The sequence below is a fragment of the Anas acuta genome, chromosome 3, assembly GCF_963932015.1.
Source record: "Anas acuta chromosome 3, bAnaAcu1.1, whole genome shotgun sequence".
Lineage (NCBI taxonomy): Eukaryota > Metazoa > Chordata > Aves > Anseriformes > Anatidae > Anas > Anas acuta.
In genome coordinates this window covers 18768965-18780227 of record NC_088981.1, presented here as the reverse complement: position 1 = coordinate 18780227, position 11263 = coordinate 18768965, and the positions used below count along the sequence as shown (strand labels likewise).

The 11263-nt window shown below is 43.5% G+C and overlaps 1 long non-coding RNA gene across 2 annotated transcripts in view; it reads left to right on the top strand.

Moving 5' to 3' along the window:
• The first annotated feature begins 3171 nt into the window (after window positions 1-3171).
• Window positions 3172-11263, top strand: part of LOC137853529 (uncharacterized) — a 34463-nt gene continuing 26371 nt past the window's right edge. The window contains exon 1 of one of the 2 annotated variants that reach the window (XR_011094554.1): window positions 3172-3232. This is a non-coding gene — a long non-coding RNA (uncharacterized lncRNA). Of the gene's footprint in view, window positions 3233-4641; window positions 4827-11263 lie in introns of those variants that run through there. The other variant, XR_011094553.1, reaches the window with a different exon arrangement.

Below are 11263 nucleotides of genomic sequence, written 5' to 3'. Positions count from 1 at the left end.
TAATATACATTGACAGCAAAACCATTACAGTATTCCATGCACGGAAACCAGAAGGTAGAACAAGAAACATAACTTTCTGATTTGTGAGTGGAACTGTATCTTCTTTGAAATGGTGTCACTTCTAATGCTTTAATTTGAAACTGAAGGCAATATTTTAACAGAGCTTGCATAATCTCTCCATGTGTTTTTATGACGTGCCATTACGAGACTCTTCTGTGATGGCTAACTCCTCTAGCTGGAAATGGTGACTTACACACTTTTTTAAGAGTATCTCTTTGCTTCTATTGGCATTAATCGGGAGCTTTTCTGCATACCATAAAGTTTTGCCACATCCCTACACCTATTACAGAAGTTAACCACTTCACATACCACCACTGACAGTGTCCAAGTTATTAAAGTAAATAACTAATATGAAGCTGACATAACTGGCACTGTTGTGCTCAACTATTTTTTTCCAGATAAAATAGAGAAGAGAGGAAACAACCTGGAATGACAAGTAAGTAAATGACACCCAGAATTAAGTAGGTGACAAGTGAGAGCAGGTTCTCTTTCTCTCAGTGGGTGGCTGTGTGATTTTAAGCAAGTGTGCAGCATGCTTATATTGCTGTTTTCTGGTGCAAATAAAACCAGTGTGACACTGTCCAGCACCTAGGAAAGGAATTGGGACCTTGTCCCTGCATAGCAGGCCCTCTTCCACAATAAATTTTACTTCCATTGTGACATTTTGAAGGTACTACATAGTAATGACACATTGCTCCAGTAATTTTTGTACAATGTCTCTATGAGCTCTCCCCATCTGTCATGACAGCATTAGTCTTGGCATCTCTGATGAAAGAATCAAAATTAAAAGGGAGAACAAAAAGTCAATTTCTAATGGGTTCCAAATACCCATATCTTACAAGCGTGAATTAAATATTGCTCTCATCTTGCAGCCTTCCAGCCATATTACATGGATAAAAACCTCAAAACTATTTAAAATCAAAAATCCTGTTAAAAGCTGAAATATATATAAAGTAAAATAACATTCAGCTGTTTGAAGTAACCTGTTGATAGGCTGTCAGCTGTCATTTGATTTGCACTTCATTTGAATTAATAAAAAGTAAACCATAAGCATCATGATTTACAGTAATATAAAAGCTATTACAAAGGACCTTCATCATAAGCTCCTTTGTCATAAAGCTACTGTATCTTACTTTCAATCACTAAACACAGTTAAAAACATTTCCTAATACAATACTGCCTGATGCAATACACGAATTCATTTGCTTTGAAGACTTATCTATACAGACCTGACTTTGAACCTTTAGAGACAACTTGTAAGTTTCTTCTTACATAAATAGTGTAAAGTATTTTCACACTGGTGTTCTTCAGCTTTTCTTAAGGTCACACACAGGCACACACAACCCAGCTCAGATTCACCCAGAGATTTCACAGTGTCTTTATGCTTCCTTCTGTATTTTAAATAACACTTGGAGAAGTAGCATCTAGTTTCTTCTTTGTTTTTAATCTTTCCTTGAGTGTTTTAGGTCATGGTTCACAGAGGGGTCTTTAAGTGTCTTTAATTTAAATGGACTCATTTTGACTTTAGATGGCAGCAGAAAAAGGAAGATATTTTCTCAGCACTACAAAACAAAGCTGTGCTCAATATGTACTGGTCCCAGTAAGAAGGCCTGCTCCACATTTAAATATATTCTCTTGTGTTTCATGACCCACTAGGGAAAGAAATTCCTAGCGAGGTGCTTACTGTTAACTGGACGAGATCAGTGCAGTATATTTATACCTGGAAATGCAGAAAAATGTCTACATTTGACAACAGTGCAAACAAGAGGTTGGACTTGTTGTTCTCCTGAGGTCCAACACCCCCCATACTCCTCTTCTCCCCTTTCCCCACCAACTTGAGGTATCCTATGAACTTATGATTCTATCTTTGCTTAATAGTACCATGGACCAATACAAGTTTGGCACTGTTAAACTGAAGAAAGCTATATCCAAACCATCTGGGATGCATTTCGGTCTGGCAATAAAAGGTGGCTTCTCCAGGGTTAGCACGGGATCCTGCCTCAAGGTCATGCTGGTGCTCTTTCGCATGCCAAAACTAGCAGTGATGAGTTGGCCCTTCACTGCTGGAGGGCACTGTGATTCTTCTGGGAGGAACTCATGACCTATATCCACCACCACCGAGAAATACCGGACCTACATTTGGCCTCCAGGAATTTAGCCATGCACATAGCTCTCCAGGTAGTGGCTGAGCTCCTGTGTTACAGGATACATCAGAATTATTTATGTAAAATGAAGTGGAATTGTGACTGCAAAACATAAAAATAAAAATGCAGTGGTGGGCTGACACTGTGGAGCACCTTGCTGTCTTGCCTGCGAGACAGTGAGTTTGCTTCCCCTTGGTCTGGCGCTCCCCAAAGCCTCCTGCTTCTTTTCTCGTCTGTCCTCACGAGTCAGAGCCTGTCACATCGCAAAACTGATATAGCTGGGTATGCTACTTCGGGATTTCAGCAGATCCTGTATTTGGAGTAGTTTGAAAAGTGTCTAGTGGCTTCGTCACATGATTTCTCTGTAGTGTGAGACCAGCCGGCAAAGAGCCGTGTGAGCTCACATGTTTAGATGGCTTAGTTTGTGCACGCAGATAACGTGAATATCTGCTTGGCAGTGCTGTGCGGCAACTGAACATTCCTGACGCTGCCTCTTTTCATCCTTCTGCTCCCCCTTCCTCAACAGCAGAATCAGCAGCTGTAACAACACATGGAGGACACTTGGCAGCTGCAAGACACAGATGCTGAGCCCCGTAATAAACTTCTCCTGTAGAAGAATCTGAGTGCTTTTGCTGGCTGCTTAAAAGTCCTTATTGCTCTCTGACTCACTTGCTCGACAAGCGGTTACAGTGTGCTGATGGCTGTGGGTAATCACTCTTGGGGTTATAAGGGCCGATCTAATTGACCCGCTTAGTCCTTTAGGATGCTGCCATAGCCCAGCTTTAATAATCTGCAAGTGAATTGCATGCTTTCGTAGTAGATATTTAAGAATAAGGTATTGTGCAATGTTTTAGTGGGCCATTGTTTTTATATCTAGAGATAGGCAATAGGCCTGGTTTTGATCACAAGTCACAACAGGGCAAACCAGAAATAACCTCACCGTTGTTAAAGGGGTATAAGCTGTTATAAAACAAACGCGAGGGAGGCCAGGGGTGAAGGAGAGCTTCAAATTAAGTCTGCATTGCCTGGTAAGGAAATTGCATATCTTTAATATCTCAGAAACCAGTATTTGTCGGAATTGGCCTGTGATAAGGATGTGGGCTCAGGGCAGCAGGCTAGTGTTGGGATGGTAGGAGGGCTCATTTCAGAAAAGCCTCGCAGAAGTGTGTTTTAAGGAGGCATTTGAATTTGCAGGGAACGGCCAACTTGGAAGGTTGTCCTGGAGTCTAAAGAGCACTGGGAAAGAAACCAGAGACAGACGCTTGTGGAGATAAAGGCAGGAACTGGGCAGCAAGTCTGGTACACAGCCAAAACAGAAAGGAGGGATGCTAGAAAGAGATGGTTGGAGATGCAAGCAAGAGAAGAGCTCTGAACAAAGGGACCAACAGATTAACCTAGATGCTGATGGAAAATGAGTGAAGAGTGATGTGGGGGAATGATGGGTCAGCGATAGAGGGAATGACATCTTTGGGAAAACACCTTTCCACCTCTAAGGAAAACTGAAGTCATAGCTGTAATAAAAGATATGGCACCAGAGGGAGTGGGAAGTGACAGGTATAGAGAAAGGTATGTGTTGATATGGACAGGAGGGACCACAAAGCAGGGCTCGTAGGGCCCCGGCACAAGTGCACGTATACAAGTGAGGAAGTGCTGAGAGGACTGAAAGGTGGGGCAAGCTCTCACATTGCTTCTGTGAAATCTCTGTGACTTGGGGGGTGGCTCTCTGAAGCAACTGTGTACTGAGACACACAGAGCAGCGTAGGGAACAAACAGGAGGAACTGGAGGTGTGCACGTGTGTCATTACAGGCCTGAGGCATCATCAGCATCACAGAACATGGTGGGATAGATGGCAGGACTGAAGTGCTGCCTTGATTGGATACAGGCCCTCAAGGAAGGACAGAGGTCAAAAAGGGGGAGTTGCCCTATATGTGAGAGAGCAGCAGGGAGGCACTGAGCTCTGCCCAGCTGAGAACTATTGGGTCAGGATTAGAAGGCAGGCCACCACAGGAAACATAAAAGTTGGGGCAGCCATGGCTGATTTGACATGGCTCCCAAAGGGTGCATTCCCATAGTATAGGAGATGCAGTTACCTAGCAGGGAAGAGTGGACAAGGGCACCAGCACAAAAGAGGCGGATGCTTCATCTCAGCCAGCATTGGTGTCACCTTGGTGAGAATGCTACCTCTTAATCTGTGCCTGAGGAGAAGACTTTTGTTTCCACTTCAGTTAGTCCTGTCTCCTTTGTAAGACTGACATTCACACAAACATTTTTAACTGCAAAAGGACAGCCCTGTTTCTGCTTCGCACAGGAGATGTTTTCCTGTGACCCCTTTGCGTCCTTGTGTTCTAGCATTTAAAGACAAACAGCTGTCCCAGGCTTCAGCTGGAGGAGGAAAAGGAAGACACCATCAAGCACAAATGTTAGTAAGTCACTTTTCCTCTCATTGTCTGGTGTATCTAGGATCATTTCTAGCCCTGGAAACAATTGTCTCTCTGATCCCCTTACATTTGATTTTATTCACTGGTATTGAACATCAGCATTTCAAAATGCCTTCTTGAAGTGTGAGTCTTGTTTCTCTTGATTTAAACTGGAAACGGATCTGCTTCTTTGATGGATGCTTGGTAAGTGTTTTGGAGAATAGCTATTAAGACTGAGTTTCATTTTATGTAACAATTGGTAGTCTGTAATTTTCTGATGTTCAAGGATTCTGGATCTAAGTAGACATCTAAAATTAACATATTACAAAAAAAGTCTAGAATTCCTCTAAATAAACCACAGATTAGGAACATGCAATACTAACCTTCAAATAATAGGATTTAAATACCTGTTTCAGTAGCGCATTCATGCTGCTTTGCTTGCTTGAAAACATGTGAAGTATTTATTTTTAATTCATATTATCTCATTATTGCAGGTTTCCTTTACAGTGTGGCTCAATTCAAGCATTAAAAAAAGCTAGTGATTTTTATCTGTTTTAGATTTTCCAGTAGTGATTGGTCACACATATAGTCCTAGGTAGAACTGATGTAGCTATCTATTTTTGTTTTATTTCTTTCATCGCACTGGTAGTCCAATGGTAGGTATTGTGACAGTTGTCTCTGAGATGCATGTAAAAATATACATTTAAAAAGGAGCCAAAGACTATTGTAACTAAGCTGTTTTGTTATGAATCTGAAGGTGACTATCAAGAACTTCTTACTTACATAACGAGTGACAGCTTTTCAACACAAGTAGTCCCAATCTTAAATACAGCAAGACGCATTTTTAACTATGTGAATAATACCACTGAGGTGTCAGTGACCAGCGCTACTCCCAGCATCAAGATACTCACAGGAACAACATCAAAGGCTGTAGGAAAGGAATTTTAGGAGTCCAGAGGATTTGTTCACCAAAATCAGGTGCTGTGAATATCCTTCCTTTAACTGGTAGTGTAATGCAGGCTTCAAGCACTCCTCTGTTATTCCTGTCCTTTCCTCTGCTCAGGGGCAGCCCTGTGGGTCATGGGCTCAGATCATTTTGGAGTGCAAGGTAACACTCCCCCTTTTTGAGGGACTGGTGGCTCTCCAGTCCTGCTGGGCACTCAGACTGCTTGTCCTTTTCAGCAGGGACCTGGGTGCAGCCTGGGAAGGTACCAGGACCTGAAGGAATATTCTGTACCCTTCAGCTTAGATGCAGCCTTAGGATTTCTTCTGTGAGTTGAGCGTCTAGATTGCACTGCATGAATAAAAACAGATGAGTCATCCACGTGCAGGGAAAATTAATGTAACCCTCCATCGATTGAAGGTGTAACAACCTTTAGGTCTCATCTTTATTGCTTCTGATCATACAGAGAAGTAAATAAATGAAAAAGAGGAGTTAGCAGTTTCTCAGCAAGGAGAAGAGTAACAGGACAGTGACAGAAACCAAACATGAGGCAGCACCAGCAAAGGAAAACTACATAGCAAGTCACAAAAGAGGCTGGTGGTCTATACAGAGAGACAGGGCTGATGAAAGGGTGGTGGTGGATTTGACAATAATGAAGGGAAGCTGTTTGATCCCTTGTAGCTCCTGGGTCAGTAGCAGTTGCACCTGCAGTACCCATAGGCTCTCTGTCTTCTGGCCAAGGCAGTGGCTGTCAGTGTCTGCTGCTGTGCAAATGTGGGCTGCCCTTCTCCTGTTTATCACCACGTGAATCCAACATCTGGACTCCAGAGATACCTTATTAACGCTAAACAACCTTGATTCAATTATGCTACAAGATGCACACAAGATGGGATCTTTTGCACAGTCCTGGACTATGAAGGCCTCATAGCACTGGGGTGAGGGGGTGGTGAGTGCAGAAACTCAGTTATTCTCTTGTTTCCCAAGTTGCTTCATAATAACACATAAAGGGAGTGGAGGCTGAAGAGTTTGTAGAGCCTAAAGCCTCAGCTAATTTGAATAAGTACATACTTTTAAGATGTTCAATCCCATTTGCTCCACAAACACTACGTCTGCATAGGCAAAAATAAATCCAGGCGTGATTTTCAGGCCTGGAGTTTGAAAGTCAGCACTTGGCTACGTGGCCAGAGTCACTCGGCCCTGCATCTGCAGCTCCTGCTGCTTGAAAACTCACTTTTCTTTCCTGCCATTAGAAAACAGACCAGTAAAAACACCAGCAGTGAGGCTTTTGCGAGGAGCAGGGGTGCGAAGTGCGCTGTCTGGGCCAAATTCCACACCAGATAATTCCATTGAGGCGATGGCTTCGGTTGGGCACCGTTATCTTCACTTCCCGTCTCATGCTGCCGTGCTGTGCTCCCGAGCAGCTGCTGATTTCCTCCTCCCCAAGCCTGGCTGCATGTCGTGGTGGGGCTACCACGTCGCCGCCCTGCTTTTCGCTTTGCTCACAGAAGTTGTATGGAAAGGAAGCAAAGGATGGAAAGTGCTTTGAATTCCTCTGATGAAATTCGCCTCTTCTAGCATGGCTATTTTTTGTGATTATGGAGCAAAGTCATATTTTAAAAACTTTTCTGTTGTTTCTGCAGATCTGTCACCCATTTCCATGGATACGTGAGTGGTGTTAAGGCAGCCAGAAGCTGTCAATTCCAGCCACTCTCTGGCTGCCCAGTGAGCAGTGAAAAGCTGCTGAAGTCATTAGTATTTTACACTTGAAAATACCACAATAGTTTGCACTTTTCTGGTACTCTTCGTCCGGGAATCCCCAGGTCCAGTAAATGAGCCGCTACTATAAAGCAATTAATTAGGCCTTGTAACAGCTTGGTGAATGGGTTAGGAAGACATAGAAGGTTGGGAGTGCTGCAGTGACCTGTCAAAGGCCACCCTGTAAGCTAGTGGCATGGGCAGGAAGGCATTCAGTTCACATGTTCTGGCTCCTAGCTCCCTGGGCTCCTCCCTGAATGTTTTAGGCATAGGGTACCTGCAGATCAGGTTAGGGAAAAATACCCATTTTTGTCTGCTTGATGACAAAGCTTCTCCCACTTTTTTTTGTCCCCAGAAAATCCAGCGTATCTTTGATTTGGTGAGTTCCTGCTGCAGTGAGTGCCATCTGATAATAGAAGGGCTGTATTCCTGCAGGATATGGCATATGCTAACTGTTCATTGAATGGGTTTCCCTGTCCATCATGTTGAATTCTTCAGTCAAGTTCTTGCTAGTTCTTCTCTAAGGATAAGGCTGCTGCCACTATGACAGGGAGATTATTCCACAAAGATGAGAGATCATGTGTCATTATTATCTCTGAACATTGAGTTATTTTTTGGACATCTCCAAAAGAAATATCTCTTAGCTGCGGTTGAGGGAACAAACATAGAAGTAAACAGAGGAAGGATTTTTCTAATGCAATGTTGTTACAGTATGCTCTGGTTTTGTACATTCTATTTTTCAGTATAGTCACCTTATTTTTCATCCTTTAACCTCTGCATTGAAAGATGACACATGTTTAGTAATGAGTCTCTCATTCTGGCACCCTTACATAAGCCACTGAAATAAACAGATCTTTGCACGTCAAAGAACTGCTCAGAGAAATCAAGGTAGGTTGAACTGGGCCCATCACAATTTACCTTCTTTGAATCCTTATTTTCTGTTCCTAACAGACCTCACATGGGAGTGACTGAGTGTATGTGGAAAGAATTGGAGAGTTTTGATAATATACACTGCTCAAGTAATCCTTAACCAGACACTTTCCCATCAGGCTTCTAGATTTACCAGCAATATGTATCTAGAATTCTTCATAGTCTCTCATAATTATTATTACCAAAAGTCAATCCCTGCAAATGCTTTATTAGTCATACACACAACTCACCTAGGTTCAGTGGTTTTATCTGTGTAAGTAAAACTTACAGAACCAGGCCCACAAAATTATGATGGTATCAACCAAGAATCCCCAATCCCTCCATGTTGTCTCATGAGAGTTATTCACATCCATAGTCAATAAAACTGTTCCCAACACAGATACCCCTGGTACCCTACCATTAATCTCTTTCCATTCTCAGGAGCTCCTTATTATGACCCTTTGTTTTCTTTCTCTTAACCTATTTCTAATCCTTGAAAAGACTTCATCCTATGATTAATTATTTCCCTTATTAGTATTTTATGATGGACCTTATCAAGAGCATTTTGAAAAATCAAGTAAATCGTTATCTTGCAGGTCATCACTAGTTTGTTAACTTTTTCCAGAAATAAAATGTGCTTTTCAACATTACAAAATGGCTTGGGGAAGGCACAAAAGAAATTCAGATGTATTTTGACAGCTACTGTAGTGGCTTAGCAGAGCTGTGCTTGGATTAGCACTGTTCTTCTGTCTGTACTTAAGAACTCTAATTCATTTCCTGGCATTTCTCTCTCTTCAGGTCAACCACTAGTTCAAGGTGGAAGTGATAAGTTTGCAGCATCTCAAGTGTGCTGGTGTTAGCTCTTGGGAAGTTGAGAGGAAGGAAATAACAGTCCATAAAGTTTTGATTGCTTGGAAAAGAAGAGATGTTTGTTGAAAGTATGAGCAAGGCCAGCTGCAAAGAGTTCAGGAGTGAGCAGAAGTAGTCCTGCACTAGCTGCTCACTCACTTCAGCTATTAATTGACAGCAAACATGCATATTGCAGACTGAAAAGAGGAAGGCTATTTTTCTCAGACCTGTTAGGGGACTATCTTACGTCGTCCACTTTTTAGTTAGCAGAGGGTTCACTTTAAAGATGGATAGAACAACATGATCCAGAATGGTGTGGCAGGGAAGGTTTTGGCAAAAATAGTGGCACTGAGGAAGTAAAATAAATGTGCCATGCTCTATTCCTCCCCCAATTTTAAAATATCAGCATTTTGCAAGCAATGGGCCATATGCTCCCAGGGCTTGCAAGCCAAAAAGTATAGCAACTTACTACAAAACCGCTCTCCAAATTCTACACACAAGCCAAAACCTCCTACTTGGTATGCTGCCGTCATGCCAACTTGCAGAACAGAGAATGGGCCTGAGCAAGGAGATGTGCAGAAGACCGGCAGAATGCGCACACACACACATGAAGGGGGATACAAGCTGGGACTGGACTCAGGACACTGGTCCTGCAAAGCCAGCATGGGGAAAGAAAGCAAGATAAATTGGAACTGGTAGCAAGCAACTTTCCAGATTGGAATGCCCCCTTCCCACACAGGGAAGGCAGCAAAGTCTCCCTGGGTTGCTCCTGCAGGTTTGCTATGCAGGGGAAGGAAGAGCATGGATTTGCAGAGCTGGCCCCATCCAGTCCGTGTCCTGGGAGGAGTATGGTCCTTCAGCATGGGCACCATGGTGGCTCCAGAGGGGTGGCTGCAGCAGCTTTAGTCCTGTCCTGTTGGATGGGCTCCGTCTTACAGTGTTCTGGAGTAATTAACTAACACTGACACCAGGTTCCTGAAAAATACCAGTGCTGCCCAGATACATGGGTGCTCTTCACCTGCACCTCATAGGATAGTCCGTCTGAAGTAGAGAAGGAGAGGTCTCTGTTCAAGGATTTTCTGTGTGGCAAAGCAAAACAAGTATTGGCCCAAGCAGAGTCAATTTGCTATCAGCAGAAATGCACATTTAACTGTGGCCAAACTAATAATGTAGGTGTATGCAGGTACTGGGGAACTCCAGCCACAGGTGATGGACGTGTGGATCTTCTCGGAGATTTCATGGAGATTTCTGACCCCCGGTCATATTCCATGAACCCTTCGTTCAAGACTCCTTTATTTTCCATTCTCTGCTATTTCTTCATGATAGGGCATCCAGAGGGTATGTTATATTTCTCCAAGGATAATCCCTGCCATATTTTAGCCATTGGCTAGAGAAGAGCTCTCCCCTTCACTGGCTGGTACACTGTGTGCTCTCTGGCAGAGGCTTAAAGCAATGCAGATGTTCAACTTTTCTGAACATTTTAGTGGTCTCAATGTGATAAAAGGAGGTAAATAACACCTATTTGCGGACCTATACTCACCAGTACAGGCAGATTAAATTGGGGCAATAAAATCACAGGAGAGGATGTGTAGAGCATATGCTCCATCTCCACCAGGAGCGAGCCAACTGCTGCTGGGAGGATGGGGCTCTGAATGGCCTCCGGACCAAACACTTGCTCAATTTGCACGCCTGCACGGCTGCTGGTGGATCCAGCTGCTCCTGCCCCTGGCTGCCTTCCCCAGCCATGGCGAGGCTTGTGCCCAGGCACAGAGGGGCAGAGCAGCTCCCCAGGGACCTCAGAGCAAGCTAGAGAAATGGGTCAGCACCTGGACTGGGAGAAACACGTTCTCTAGTCCTATGGGTCATCTGCCGAACATTGTAGGTAAAGCTAAGATGGAGCAGGTTGGCACTTCAGTGAGAAGTTTCTGAGAAGTAGCTAAAGCCAGGAACTTCAGGGTGCTTTTTTCTAATTTTGTAGAGTGGTATGTGGCATTTTCTACCTGTGGTACCAGCCCTTCAGGGCTGGTGGAGGAATTCCCTAAGGCCATTGTTAGGAGAAATGGTAAACTTAATTTCCTTTAATAGGAGATACATTTAGGCCTTCACTGAACATTACATTACCTCCCAAATGTGTAATTTTCAACGAGGTAGTCGTTTCTCCCCCCAAGGGAACAACGGCTGCTGT